Here is a 14,622-nt window from a genome sequence, read left to right on the forward strand (position 1 = left end):
GGATATCATATTCACAATTTACCACACGTTTGTTTTGTGTTTTGTTTTGAAAGAAAACATGTATTTCATTTCAGAAACAAGAACAGAATCACCACAACACATTCCTCCAGACCAATGACTCCGTGTGAAATCCACACCATGTTTGTTGTTCAATATCCACAAGGATGTACTTTTTCACGCAACGTCTATTTAAGTGGCTTTTTGTACGCTACTCCTGTCCGTGTGTTTATGTGTGTGTGTGTGTGTGTATCCTACTGCGGCCTGTGGTCTTTACAGTGTTTCTCTTCTGTGGTTGTCGGCTGAAAACATGTTTGGATCTCAGAACAGAACCCTCTACCGTCAGGTATATGTTTTTGGAACATTGAACATCGTGCTATGATCAATAAGGAGGGCAACATCTGATTTGAGACTTTGAATCTCAACAATATCACACAACACAACACATTTTGTTTGTACAATCACTTTACTGGAGACTTACAGTGCCAGTCAAAAGTTCGGACACACCTACTCATTCAAGGTAATTTTTTTTTTTTTTTTTTTTTACTGTTTTCTACATTGTAGAATAATAGTGACGACATCAAAACTATGAAATAACACATATGGAATCATGTAGTGACCAAAAAAGTGTTAAACAAATCAAAATATATTTTAGATTCTTCAAGGTAGCCACCCTTTGCCTTGATGACAGCTTGGCATTCTCTCAACCAGCTTCACCTGGAATGCTTTCCCAACAGTCTTGAAGGAGTTCCAACATATTTGGCTGCTTTTCCTTCACTCTGCGGTCCAACTTCCCCCAAACCATCTCAATTGGGTTGAGGTCGGGTGATTGTGGAGGCCAGGTCATCTGATGCAGCACTCCATCACTCTCCTTTTCTCCTAGTGACGCCTCTAGCACTGACATGAAGTGCCTTAGACCGCTGCACCACACTATTTTGGTTACTACATGATTCCGTATGTGTTGTTTCATAGTTTTAATGTCTTCACTATTATTCTACAATGTAGAAAATAGTAAAAAATAAAGAGAAACCCTTGAATGAGTAGGTGTGTCCAAACTTTTGACTGGTACTGTATATTCCAGCTCAGTTTTAGATAGACTGCCCTTTAACCTTTGTTAAATTGTAAATTGAAGAAAATAAAATGGATTGATGATGCACGGTTTTGTTTGTTAAGTAATGTCCTTTAGTATCATAGCATATTCAATTACCTATAAATCACCTTCCATATCCTTCAATATTACTCTGCCATCCAGGAGAATTGTTCATTTGTTTGTTTACCTAATCTCAAAGTGTTTCAGGAAGCATTTCTCCTATTACCCCCTGGATGATGAGTAACATAAACAACATCCTATTTCCCTAAAACATTATCCTTGTCTGTCCATCTTTAGTGCCACGATGAGGCTGGGTTTTGCCCATACAGACAGGCATTACCTTTACAGTGTCCAGCTGTGCCTACGGGACTTGGACTAATACACAGCTGTATGGGCTAATATATGAGAAAGCCCAGAAAGACATACATTATTGAAACTGTTTGCTCATCGTAGGAAATGCTATTCTCACACAGGTTAATGCACAGGGTAATACAATTAAAGCTTTTAAAACACGCTAATAAGGATCTGAGATACCGTACCTGATGATAACAGCACTTATAGAAACAAATACGCATGTCAGTCTCTCTTGGCTAACAGTTGAGGAGAGACTGACTGCATCACTTCTTGTTTTGATAAGAAAACATCAATGTGTTGGGAAATTTCAAATCGTTTGCGTTGTGAACTTACACACAGCTCTGGCACACACACACTTACCCCACCATGCATGCCACCAGGGGTCTTTTCACAGTCCCCAAAGCCAGAACAAATTCAAGAAAGCTGTCACGTTCTGACCATTGTTCTTTTGTATTTTCTTTGTTTTAGTGTGGTCAGGGCGTGAGTTGGGTGGGTATTATCTATGTTGTCTGTTTCTATGTGGGTTGTCTAGTTTGGCCTGATATGGTTCTCAATCAGAGGCAGGTGTTAGTCATTGTCTCTGATTGGGAACCATATTTAGGTAGCCTGTTTTCTATTGTGGTTTGTGGGTGGTTGTTTTCAGTCTTTGTGTGTCTGCACCAGATAGAACTGTTTCGGTTGTCACTTTTGTTGTTTTGTATTTTGAGTGTTCACCTTTATTAAAACAAGATGAACAATTACCACGCTGCYCATTGGTCCTCCGATCCTTCTAACTTATCCTCCTCAGACGAGGAAGACGACAGCCGTTACAAAGCGTACAGTATTGTATAGAGCCCTTCTTGCTTTGAACTTCCTTCCATCTCATGTTGCTCAAATAAACATCAAACCTGGTTTCAGAAAACACATAAAGCAACACCTCACGGCACCACGCCTCTCCCCTATTGGACCTAGATAGTTTGTGTGTATGTATTGATGTGTAGGCTACGTGTGCCATTTTTACATTCATCTAGTTCTGTCCTTGAGCTGTTCTTGTCTATTAATGGTATTTGAAATGCTCATGACAGTTGATTTAGTGGCCTATATTCTCATGACAGTTGATTTAATGGCCTATATTCTCATGACAGTTGATTTAGTCAACTATATTCTCATGACAGTTGATTTAGTAACATAAAAATTTTCCTCAATATGACAACCCAAAGAGTTTTTGAAGTTAGTGGCCTATATTCTCATCGACAGTTGATTTAGTCAACTAACTCATGACAGTTGATTTAGTCAACATATTCTCATGACAGTATTTAGTAACATATATTTTCATGACAGTTGATTTGTACACTATATTCTCATGACAGTTGATTTAGTCAACTATATTCTCATGACAGTTGATTTAGTCAACTATATTCTCATAACAGTTGATTTAGTAAACTATATTCTCATGACATGTTGATTTAGTACACTATATTCTCATGACAGTTGATTTAGTAAACTATATCTCATGACAGTTGATTTAGTGCACTATATTCTCATGACAGTTGATTTAGTAACTATATCTCATGACAGTTGATTAGTCCTATATTCTCATGACAGTTGATTTAGTAAACATATTCTCATGACAGTTGATGTAGTGGCCTATATTCTCATAACAGTTGATTTAGTAAACTATATTCTCATGACAGTTGATTTAGTACACTATATTCTCATGACAGTTGATTTAGTAAACTATATTCTCATGACAGTTGATTTAGTGCCTATATTTCTCATGACAGTTGATTTAGTAACTATATTCTCATGACAGTTGATTTAGTAAACTATATCTCATGACAGTTGATTTAGTGCCTATATTCTCATAACAGTTGATTTAGTAAACTATATTCTCATGACAGTTGATTTAGTACACATATTCTCATAACAGTTGATTTAGTAACTATATTCTCATGACAGTTGATTTAATGCCATATTCTCATGACAGTGATTTAGTCAACTTATCTCATGACAGTTGATTTAGTGGCTATATTCTCATGACAGTTGATTTAGTGCCTATATTCTCATGACAGTTGATTTAGTGCCTATATTCTCATGACAGTTGATTTAGTAAACTATATTCTCATGACAGTTGATTTAGTGGCTATATTCTAATGACAGTTGATTTAGTAAACTATATTCTCATGACAGTTATTTGTAGTCCTATATTCTCAATGACAGTTGATTTAGTGCACTATATTCTCATGACGTTGATTTAGTACACTATATCTCATGACAGTTGATTTAGTAAACTATATATGTCATGACAGTTGATTTAGTCAACTATATTCTCATGACAGTTGATTTAGTGGCCTATATCTCATGACAGTTGATTTAGTAAACTATATTCTCATGACATTGAGTATGGCCTATATTCTCATAACAGTTGATTTAGTAAACTATATTCTCATGACAGTTATTTAGTAACATATTCTCATGACAGTTGATTTAGTAACTATATTCTCATGACAGTTGATTTAGTCAACTATATTCTCATGACAGTTGATTTAGTGGCCTATATTCTCATGACAGTTGATTTAGTAAACTATATCTCATGACAGTTGATTTAGTGGCCTATAATCTCATGACAGTTGATTTAGTCAACTATATCTCATGACAGTTGATTTAGTGGCCTATATTCTCATGACAGTTGATTTAGTCAACTATATTCTCATGACAGTTGAATTTAGTGGCCTATATTCTCATGACAGTTGATTTAGTGGCCTATATTCTCATGACAGTTGATTAGTGGCTATATTCTCATAGACAGTTGATTTAGTGCCTATATTCTCATGACAGTTGATTTAGTACACTATATTCTCATGACAGTTGATTTAGTAAATAATTCTCATGACAGTTGATTTAGTGGCCTATATTCTCATGACAGTTGATTTAGTAACTATATTCTCATGACAGTTGATTTAGTGGCCTATATTCTCATGACAGTGATTTAGTCAACTATATTCTCATGACAGCTGATTTAGTGGCCTATATTCTCATGACAGTTGATTTAGTCAACTATATTCATGTGTATTCTAGAAAACTCCTGAGAACATCAATAAATAGTATGAACTACTATACAGTACCATACCAAAATTAATGTAAACCGTCTTTACATTATAGTCGTTTAGCAGACGCTCTTATCCAGAGCGACTTACAGTTCATCTTAAGGTAGCTAAGAATGACAACCACCTCTTACAGTCATTGTAAACAAAGAGAGAGTACTACTTTCCTCAGTAAAGCAGCTTTCAGCAAAGTCACTGGGAAAAAGAGCCACGTGTTCATCTTTACATGGCTTTTCCTCCTACATCAGGAAATGSACTAACATTAGAAGATGGAGGATAGTAATAACACTATTGACCACTGAGTGAACCGTGCATTATAATATTCCTGTAGTGCTTGTTAGCGACCTGATGCAAATGTACCTAATGCATGTTTTTTTTAATGTCATTAACAGAGACAGCGATGTGCTTCCAAGACTCAGCACAAAAATACAAGTGTARATCCCAAATCGCAAACCTATTCCATATAGTGAACTACTTTTGACCAGAACCCAATAGGAACCCTAGTCAAAAGTAGTGCACTATATAGGGAATAGGATGCGATTCGGGATGCTATTCCCAAAGCCTTAATGGGAGTAGATGAGTTGAGGCTCCCATTTACCTAAAGCCATAAGAGCTTTGTAATAGCCGTATTAGCTGTGTATTATCCATGCAAACCTCACGCTGATCACCTCTATTGAGTTAACTGGTACCTTGATCATCCAGGCAATGGAACAGAATATGTATAATGGTGTAATTACATACTCGACTTTATCAGCTTTATGAAAATCATTCCACAACTTTTCTGCTGAGTTATGAAGAATCTATAGGAATACAGCGATCATACAAGTTTTGTTGGAGAAGGATTGTGTGTTTTTAACTGGACTGCTGGATTCTTGTACGGCTGGTGAAAGAGGGGATATTGCAAATATAATGATTGTTTCCGAGTCATCCTTATCAATGGCAGCTAAACAGTGCCCCCTAGTGGTACGGTAATAAACTACAGTTAGAAGGCCTAGTACCGTCAAATGTTTTCATCTTCTGGCCTCTGCGAAAGACTGTAGGTTATCTGACCTTATCGCAATGAAACTAAACTGTAGTGGTAGTCTATAATGTTATGATGATGATGATGATGATTACAGAAGCAAGGGGGTGGCAGGTAGCCTAGTGGTTAACGCGTTGGGCCAGTAACCAGAAGGTTGCTAGATTGAATCACGACCTGACGATGTAAAAAATCTGTCGTTCTGCCCCTGAACAAGACAGTCTGGTAGGCCGTCATTGAAAATAAGAATTTGTTCTTAAATGACTTACCTAGTTTAAAAAATATATTAAAAAATAAGCAGTGGTGGAAAAAATACCCAATCGTCATACTTGAGTAAATGTAAAGATACCTTAATAGAAAATGACTCAAGTAAAAGTCACCCAGTAAAATACTACGCGTCTAAAAGTATTTGGTTTTAAATATAATTATACTTAAGTATCAAAAGTAAAAGTATAAATCCTTTCAAATTGCTTATATTAAGCAAACCAGACGGCACCATTTTCTTGTTTTTTTATTTATTTACGGGTAGCCAGTGGCAACACTCCAACACTCAGACATAATATACAAACGAAGCACTTGTGTTTAGTGATTTCGTCAGATCAGAGGCTGTTGAGATGACCAGGGATGTTCTCTTGATAAGTGCTTGAATTGGACCATTTTCCTGTCCTGCTAAGCATTCTAAACGTAACAAGTACTTTTGGGTGTGATGGAAAATGTATGGAGTAAAAAGTACATCATTTTCATTAGGAAAGTAGTGAAGTAAAAGTAAAAGAAGTCAGAAATATAAAGAGTAAAATAAAGTGCATATACCCCAAAAAACMACTTAAGTAGTACGTAAAAATATTTATACTTAAGTACTTTACACCACTCATAAGCAATGAACAGTATAAAAGTCGACTGAACGGTAATAYCACAGAAATAAAACCCGAATGAGATTGTTTATAGTTACAATCCGTGACGCTAGGTGGCACCCGTTCGCCTTTACAGCACAGAGCGCGCATTAAACATATCAACGAAGAAGAAGTACAGCAACATGGCGTCAGCTGTCACAATGTTTTTGTTGTCATTTTTGTCCAACGTATTGTTCATTTCGGAGGCAGCGGATAGCGATTTCCTGAGTACGTTAGGCGCATGCTACAAACCTATCCGGGACGGTAGACCTACATCTGTCAAGTAAGTGGTCGTTGATCAGAGATGTTTTTAGAAGAAGAAAATCACCGCAAAGATTTTCTCAGTAGACTACTGTGAAGTTACATAAGGGAGTGAATGTTATTTATAATAAGGGTTACATTGAGAAAATCGGACCCCTTCAATTAAAATGAATGGCCATCCCGTCAGCAAATTATTCACTGAACAAAAATATAAATGCAAAATGTAAAGTGTTGTTCCCATGTTTCATGAGCTGAAATAATAGATCACAGAAATGATCAATATGCACAAATTTGTTTACATTCCTGTTAGTGAGCATTTCTCCTTTGCCAAGATAATTCATCCACCTGACAGGTGTGGCATATCAAGAAGCTGATTAAACAGCATGTCCATTACACAGGTGCACCTTGTGCTGGGGACAATAAAAGGCCACTCTAAAATGTGCAGGTTTGTCACACAACACAGTGCCACAGATGTAAAAATTTTTTGAGGGAGCGTGCAATTGGCATGTTGACTGCAGGAATGTCCACCAGAGCTGTTGCCAGAGAATTTAATGTTCATTACTCTACCATAAGCCGCCTCCAAACGGTCCTCCCAACCGCAGACCACGTGTAACTACGCCAGCCCAGGGCTCTCATTTACCAACGGTGCGTAGAAAAGCTTCTAAATAAACTTGTACAAAGAAAATGTTGAATGTTCGCAAGTACAAAAAAAGTTGCTCGTACGCTTGATTTACACACACCTGTAAGTATTTTTCCTTTTATAAATCAGACACGTTCTAAAACACCATACTAGTGCACTTGAAGTCTCATTTACATAAAGAACCGCCCTAAATGWCCYTTTATGGTCACAAACCTTCCCTTTTAAAGCTGCAAGAAATGTCACTAATTTCTGTCCGCCAACAAAGAAGAAATCAAAGAAGACAAAGAAAAACAACTTTTCGGARGCGGAAATAGAACCTRTGATCACCAAAGTGGAAGSAAAACAAGCCGTACTTTTTGGAGCCCTCAGCAATGGCRTGACAAATAAGAGAGAAAAAAATATTACRTGGGAGCAGGTTYGAGCTGTGGTAAAATCTGCCTCATCTGAGTGCAGAACAGTTAATGAAATGAAAAAGAAATGGTTTGATTTGAAAACAAAATGGATATAAGTGCAACAGGAGGAGGGCAGAGTGACTCTTCACTGTCTGCTATGGACCAGTGCATTGGCACTGTAATCGGAGAGACCGCAGTGTCTGGCATCATTTGGATACTGAGGACCCTCTCCCAGACCCTGAAGGAATACCGGACACACCGACTGATGGTAAGTCAAGCTTTATTTCGCAACCATATCAGACAGTGACCACATCGAAATATTTTTTTATTGACAATAAATATAACAAATATAATATATATATAAAAACATAACTGACCCTCAGCCATCCCAGACCTACCAGAAGGGTGTCCCCTGACCCTCAGCCATCCAGGCCTACAAGACAGGGTACAATGTAACACAGTAACAAGAACTTAACGTGAACTATTACAATTGTTACAATGTAACAACTTTGGTAACAATTATAACGTGAACTATTAACTTGACAATGTAACAACTTTGTAACAATTAACTTAACGTGAACTATTAACTTGTTACAAGTGAACAACTTTGTAAACAATTAACTTAACGTGAACTATTAACTTGTTACAAATGTAACAACTTGTAACAATTAACTTAACGTGAACTATTAACTTGTTTACAATGCTAACAACTTTGTAACAATTAACTTTAACGTGAACTATAACTTGTTACAATGTAACAACTTTGTAACAATTAACTTACCGTGAACTATTAACTTGTTACAATATGTAACAACTTTGTAACAATTAACTCTACCTGAACTATTAACTTGTTACAATGTAACAACTTTGAACAATAACTTAACGTGAACTATATTAACTTGTACAATGTAACAACTTTGTAACATATACTTAACGTGAACTATTAACTTGTACATGTTAACAACTTTGTAACAATAACTTAAGTGAACTATTAACTTGTTACAATGTAACAACATTGAACAATTGAACTTAACGTAACTATTAACTTGTTACAAATGCGAACAACTTTGTAACAATTAACTTAACTGTGAACTATTAACTTGTTACAATTAACAACTTTGTTAACAAATTAACTTACGTGAACTATTAACTTGTTACAATGTAACAACTTTGTAACAATTAACTTAACGTGAACTATTAACTTTTACAATGTAACAACTTGTAACAATTAACTTAACCTGAACTATTAACTTGTTACAATGTAACAAACATTGTAACAATGAACTTAACGCTGAACTATTAACTTCGTACAATGTAACAAATCAAAGCTGTCATTATTACAAATGTCACTCCGTATATATTTCTACAAAGAAAAATGCATTTAAGGCCAACCTTTTATCATAAGTGATCTAATAAACTTATTTAAAAGTCTCTAATATATCAATACATTTGATGAAGTTTATTTTTTATTTTTTCCCAGACCGTATCAACATCAAGCGTGGTGGTACGTGGCCATCAGCCTACCTGTCTGTCCAGAACGTGATAGACTGTGGCCGGCCGGTCCTGCTACGGAGGAGACACACAGGGGTTACCAATACCCTCACCAGAAGGGCATCCCTGACGAGACATGCCAACAACTATCAGGCTAAGAACAAAGTAGGGCCTGTAACATGAGTTAACATTTTGGTTTTTAATCCTGCATTTTGTTTTGATTTGTACTATTCCTCATAACGCCTGATTTGGATCTGGGTGATAAGAGATTAGTTTTGACAACTATTTTTCTGTACGCGCTAGTTTAAAGCAGTGCACTATGGGGGATAGGTGCATGGATTGTTACATTCGAATTTTGTCTCATAGCGTCGTATTCATCCATGTGCATAATTTCCATTCACAAATACACTTTGGCAGTTTACGTTAATTTTCATCATCACCCTTGTGATCTCTATATTCACCAGTGAGCTGTTCAACAGTGATCTCATATTCTACAGTGAGCTGTTCAAGTGATCTCTAGTATTCTACAGTGAGCTGTTCAACCGTGATCTCTATATTCTACAGTGAGCGTTCAACCAGTGATCTCTATATTCTACAGGAGCTGTTCAACCAGTGATCTCTATATTCTACAGAGTGTGAGCTGTTCAACCAGCTGATCTCTATATTCTACAGTGAGCGGTTCAACAGTGATCTCTATATTCTACAGTGAGCTGTTCAACCAGTGATCTCTTTTTCTACAAGAGTGTGAGCTGTTCAACCAGTGATCTTCTATATTTCTACAGAGTGTGAGCTGTTCAACCAGTGATCTCTATATTCTACAGTGAGCTGTTCAACAGTGGATCTCTATATTCTACAGAGTGTAGCTGTTCAACCAGTGATTCTCTATATTCTACAGTGAGCTGTTCAACCAGTGATCTCTATATTCTACAGTGAGCTGTTTCAACCAGTGATCTCTATATTCTACAGTGAGCTGGATTCAAACCAGTGATCTCTATATCTACAGAGTGAGCTGTTCAACCAGTGCATCTCTATATCTACAGAGTGTGAGCTGTTCAACCAGTGATCTCTATTATTCTAACAGTGAGCTGTTCAACCAGTGATCTCTATATTCTACAGTGGAGTGTTTCAACAGTGATCTCTATATTCTACAGAGTGTGAGCTGTTCAATCCAGTGATCTCTATATCTACAGTGAGTTGTCAACCAGTGATCTCTATAATTCTACAGTGACTGTCAACCAGTGATCTCTATATTCTAGTGAGCTGTTCAACCAGTGATCTCTATATTCTACAAGTGTGAGCTGTTCAACCAGTGATCTCTATTCTACAGTGAGTTGTCAACCAGTGATCTCTATATTCTACAGTGTGAGCTGTCTCAACCAGTGATCTCTATATTCACAGTGAGTGTTCAAACCAGTGGATCTCTATATTCTACAGTGAGCTGTTCAACCAGTGATCTCTATATCTACAGTGAGTTGTTCAACCAGTGATCTCTATATTCTACAGTGAGCTGTTCAACAGTGATCTCTATATCTACAGTGAGCTGTTCAACCAGTGATCTCTATATTCTAAGTAGCTGTTCAACCATGATCTCTATATTTCACAGTGAGCTGTTCAACCAGTGATCTCTATATTTACAGAGTGAGCTGTCAACCATGATCTCTGAATACTACAGTGAGTTGTTCACCATGATCCTATATTCTACAGAGTGTGACTGTTCAACCAGTAGTCTCTATTCTACGAGTGTGAATGTCACATGACCCTTATTCTACAGTGAGCTGTCGCAGTGATTATATTCTACGAGTGTGAGCTGTTCAACCGTGTGGGACGTTTCCTCTGATGCGTGGTGCTGTGTGCAGAACTACACCCGGTGGAAGGTAGGAGACTACGGGGAGGTCAGGAGAAACCAGATGAAGGCTGAGATTACACCAACGGCCTATCAGGTGAGATCCGTGTTCTTTGGTATCATGTTAACATTTCTCATCAGTCAGAAGAACAAAATAACAAGTAAAAGTTTTTATATATATTTTTTTTTTAGAAAATAAGAGTTTCCCTTTTTGATATCAACAAAATGCATATTTTAGCCTTGAGTGTTGTTTAAATGTATAAAGTTAGTAATAATATATTTAGTAAAATGTCCTTTGTAACTTGTGTTATTGTTCTTTCTTTGTTAAATAATTAAAATACCTCCACATTGTGGCTGCTCGTCCTGTCCTCAGCTGCGAGGTGTGATGGCTACGAAGGGCCTGGAGGCGTATCGGTGGGTAGGTGTGTGTTGCCGAGTTCCACCCCTTGTCTCTAATGAACCATATCATCTCCGTAGCAGGCTGGGGCGTGACGGAGGAGGGACGGAGAGTACTGGGTGGTCCGTAACTCCTGGGGAGAGCCTTGGTTAGTCTCTCTTGTTAATATATTCATTATTACACTTGTATGGAATATTACTCATTGAAAGACTGGACGACATACGCAATATACAGTGGGGAGAACAAGTATTTGATACACTGCCGATTTTGCAGGTTTTCCTACTTACAAAGCATGTAGAGGTCTGTAATTTTTATCATAGTACACTTCAACTGTGAGAGACGGAATCTAAAACAAAAATCCAGAAATCACATTGTATATATTTTTAAGTAATTAATTTGCATTTTATTGCATGACATAAGTATTGATCACCTACCAACCAGTAAGAATTCCGGCTCTCACAGACCTGTAGTTTTTCTTTAAGAAGCCTCCTGTTCTCCACTCATTACCTGTATATACTGCACCTGTTTGAACTCGTTACCTGTATAAAAGACACCTGTCCACACACTCAATCAAACAGACTCCAACCTCTCCACAATGGCCAAGACCAGAGAGCTGTGTCAAGGACATCAGGATAAAATTGTAGACCTGCACAAGGCTGGGATGGGCTACAGGACAATAGGCAAGCAGCTTGGTGAGAAGCAACAACTGTTGGCGCAATTATTAGAAAATGGAAGAAGTTCAAGATGACGGTCAATCACCCTCGGTCTGGGGCTCCATGCAAGATCTCACCTGTGGGGCATCAATGATCATGAGGAAGGTGAGGATCAGCCCCAGAACTACACGGCAGGACCTGGTCAATGACCTGAAGAGAGCTGGACCACAGTCTCAAAGAAAACCATTAGTAACACACTACGCCGTCATGGATTAAAATCCTGCAACGCACGCAAGGTCCCCCTGCTCAAGCCAGCGTATGTCCAGGCCCGTCTGAAGTTTGCCAATGACCATCTGGATGATCCAGAGGAGGAATGGGAGAAGTCATTTTGGTCTGATGACACAAAAATAGAGCTTTTTGGTCTAAACTCCACTCACCGTGTTTTGAGGAAGAAGAAGGATGAATACAACCCCAAGAACACCATCCCAACCGTGAAGCATGGAGGTGGAAACATCATTCTTTGGGGATGCTTTTCTGCAAAGGGGACAGGACGACTGCACCGTAGTGAGGAGAGGATGATGGGGCCATGTATCGTGAGATCTTGGCCAACAACCTCCTTCCTCAGTAAGAGCATTGAAGATGGTCGTGGCTGCGCGGTCTTCCAGCATGACAACGATCCGAAACACACAGCCAGGGCAACTAAGGAGTGGCTCGTAAGAAGCATCTCAGGTCCTGGAGTGGCCTAGCCAGTCTCCAGACCTGAACCCAATAGAAATCCTTTGGTGAGGGAGCTGAAAGTCCGTATTGCCCAGCGACAGCCCCAACCTGAAGGATCTGGAGAAGGTCTGTATGGAGGAGTGGCCAAAATCCCTGCGCAGTGTGTGCAAACCTGGTCAAGAACTACAGGAAACATATGATCTCTGTAATTGCAAACAAAGGTTTCTGTACCAAATATTAAGTTCTGCTTTTCTGATGTATCAATACTTATGTCATTCAATAAATGCAAATTAATTACTTAAAAATCATACAATGTGATTTTCTGGAGTTTTGTTTTAGATTCCGTCTCTCACAATTGAAGTGTACTATGATAAAAATTACAGACCTCTACATGCCTTGTAAGTAGAAAACCTGCAAAATCGGCAGTGTATCAAATACTTGTTCTCCCCACTGTATATAAAAGTATGTGGACACTCCTTCAAATTAGTGGATTCGGGCTATTTCAGCCTCACCGTTGCTGACAGGTATATAATTTTGAGCACACAGTCATGCAATCTCCATAGACAAACATTGCAGTTAGAATGGTCTTACTGAAGAGCCAGTGACTTTCAACGTTCCCGAAAAGATGTTAGGTTCAAACATCTTCTATTGTACAGAAAGTGAATAGCTTAAGCAAGATGCGCCCGACAGTCATGCAGCTCTGCTTCTAGCGTCTAAGCCTATTTTGTTTTTTGTGCTCCAAAACACCACTGGGCGGAGTGATCCTTGTTCGTACCCCACAGGGCAATTGAACTTATTTCAGAAGCTCCAAACTCCGCTGGCGGAGAAGAGGTATTCGCGAGGGAATCTATACCATCCTCCACTTCCGAGTATATTACTCGCTAATGTTCAGTCTCTGGATAATAAAAGTAGACGAGCTCAGGGCGAGGATCTCCTTCCAGAGAGACATCAGGGATGTTAACGTACTCTGTTTCACGAGAACATGGCTCTCCCGGATATACTGTCCCCGTCCATACAGCCAGCTGGGTTTCTCAGTACATCACACAGACATGAATAAAGAACTCTCCGGATTATACTGTCCCCCTCCATACAGCCAGCTGGGTTCTCAGTACATCACGTAGACAGGAATAAAGAACTTTCTGAGAAGAAGAAAGGCGGGGTGTATGTTTCATGATTAACGACTCACTGTGGTAACGTACAGAAACTCAAGTCCTTTTGTTCACCCGACTTAGAATACCTCACAATCAAATGTCGACCGTATTACCTCCCAAAATAATTATCTTCGGTTATAGTCACAGCCGTTTATATTCCCCTCAAGCTGATACCCGGCGGTCCTCAAAGAACTACACTGGACTATGCAAACTGGAAACCACATATCCTGAGCTGCATTTTATTGAGCTGGGGATTTTTAACAAAGCAAATTTGGAAAACGCTACCGAAGTTCTGCCTACACATTGACTGTATATCGCTCTAGAATAACATTGGACCACTGCCTACTCAACTTTTCGAAATGCAAGAAGCGAACACCGATGTTGCTTCCGGACAAGCTAAACACCTTCTTCGCGCCGCTTTGAGGAAAACACAATGACTGTCGCCGTAGCCTCACTTCTTGTCATATAAGTGCTTTGAGAGGCTAGTTAAGGACCATATCACCTCCACCTTACCTAGATCCACAATTTGCTTACAGCCAATAGATCCACAGATGATGCCAATCGCCATCACAGTGCAACTGCCCTTTCCATCTGGACAAGAGAATACTTATGCCTAAGAATGCTGTTCTTGACTACATCTCTCGG

At 38.6% G+C, this 14,622-nt stretch overlaps 1 pseudogene; it reads left to right on the top strand.

Annotated features, from left to right (window-relative positions):
- The first annotated feature begins 10,962 nt into the window (after nt 1-10,962).
- Nucleotides 10,963-14,622, top strand: part of LOC112075741 (cathepsin Z-like) — a 30,565-nt pseudogene continuing 26,905 nt past the window's right edge.

Source organism: Salvelinus sp. IW2-2015, unplaced genomic scaffold (assembly GCF_002910315.2).
Source record: "Salvelinus sp. IW2-2015 unplaced genomic scaffold, ASM291031v2 Un_scaffold3363, whole genome shotgun sequence".
In the NCBI taxonomy this organism is placed as follows: domain Eukaryota; kingdom Metazoa; phylum Chordata; class Actinopteri; order Salmoniformes; family Salmonidae; genus Salvelinus; species Salvelinus sp. IW2-2015.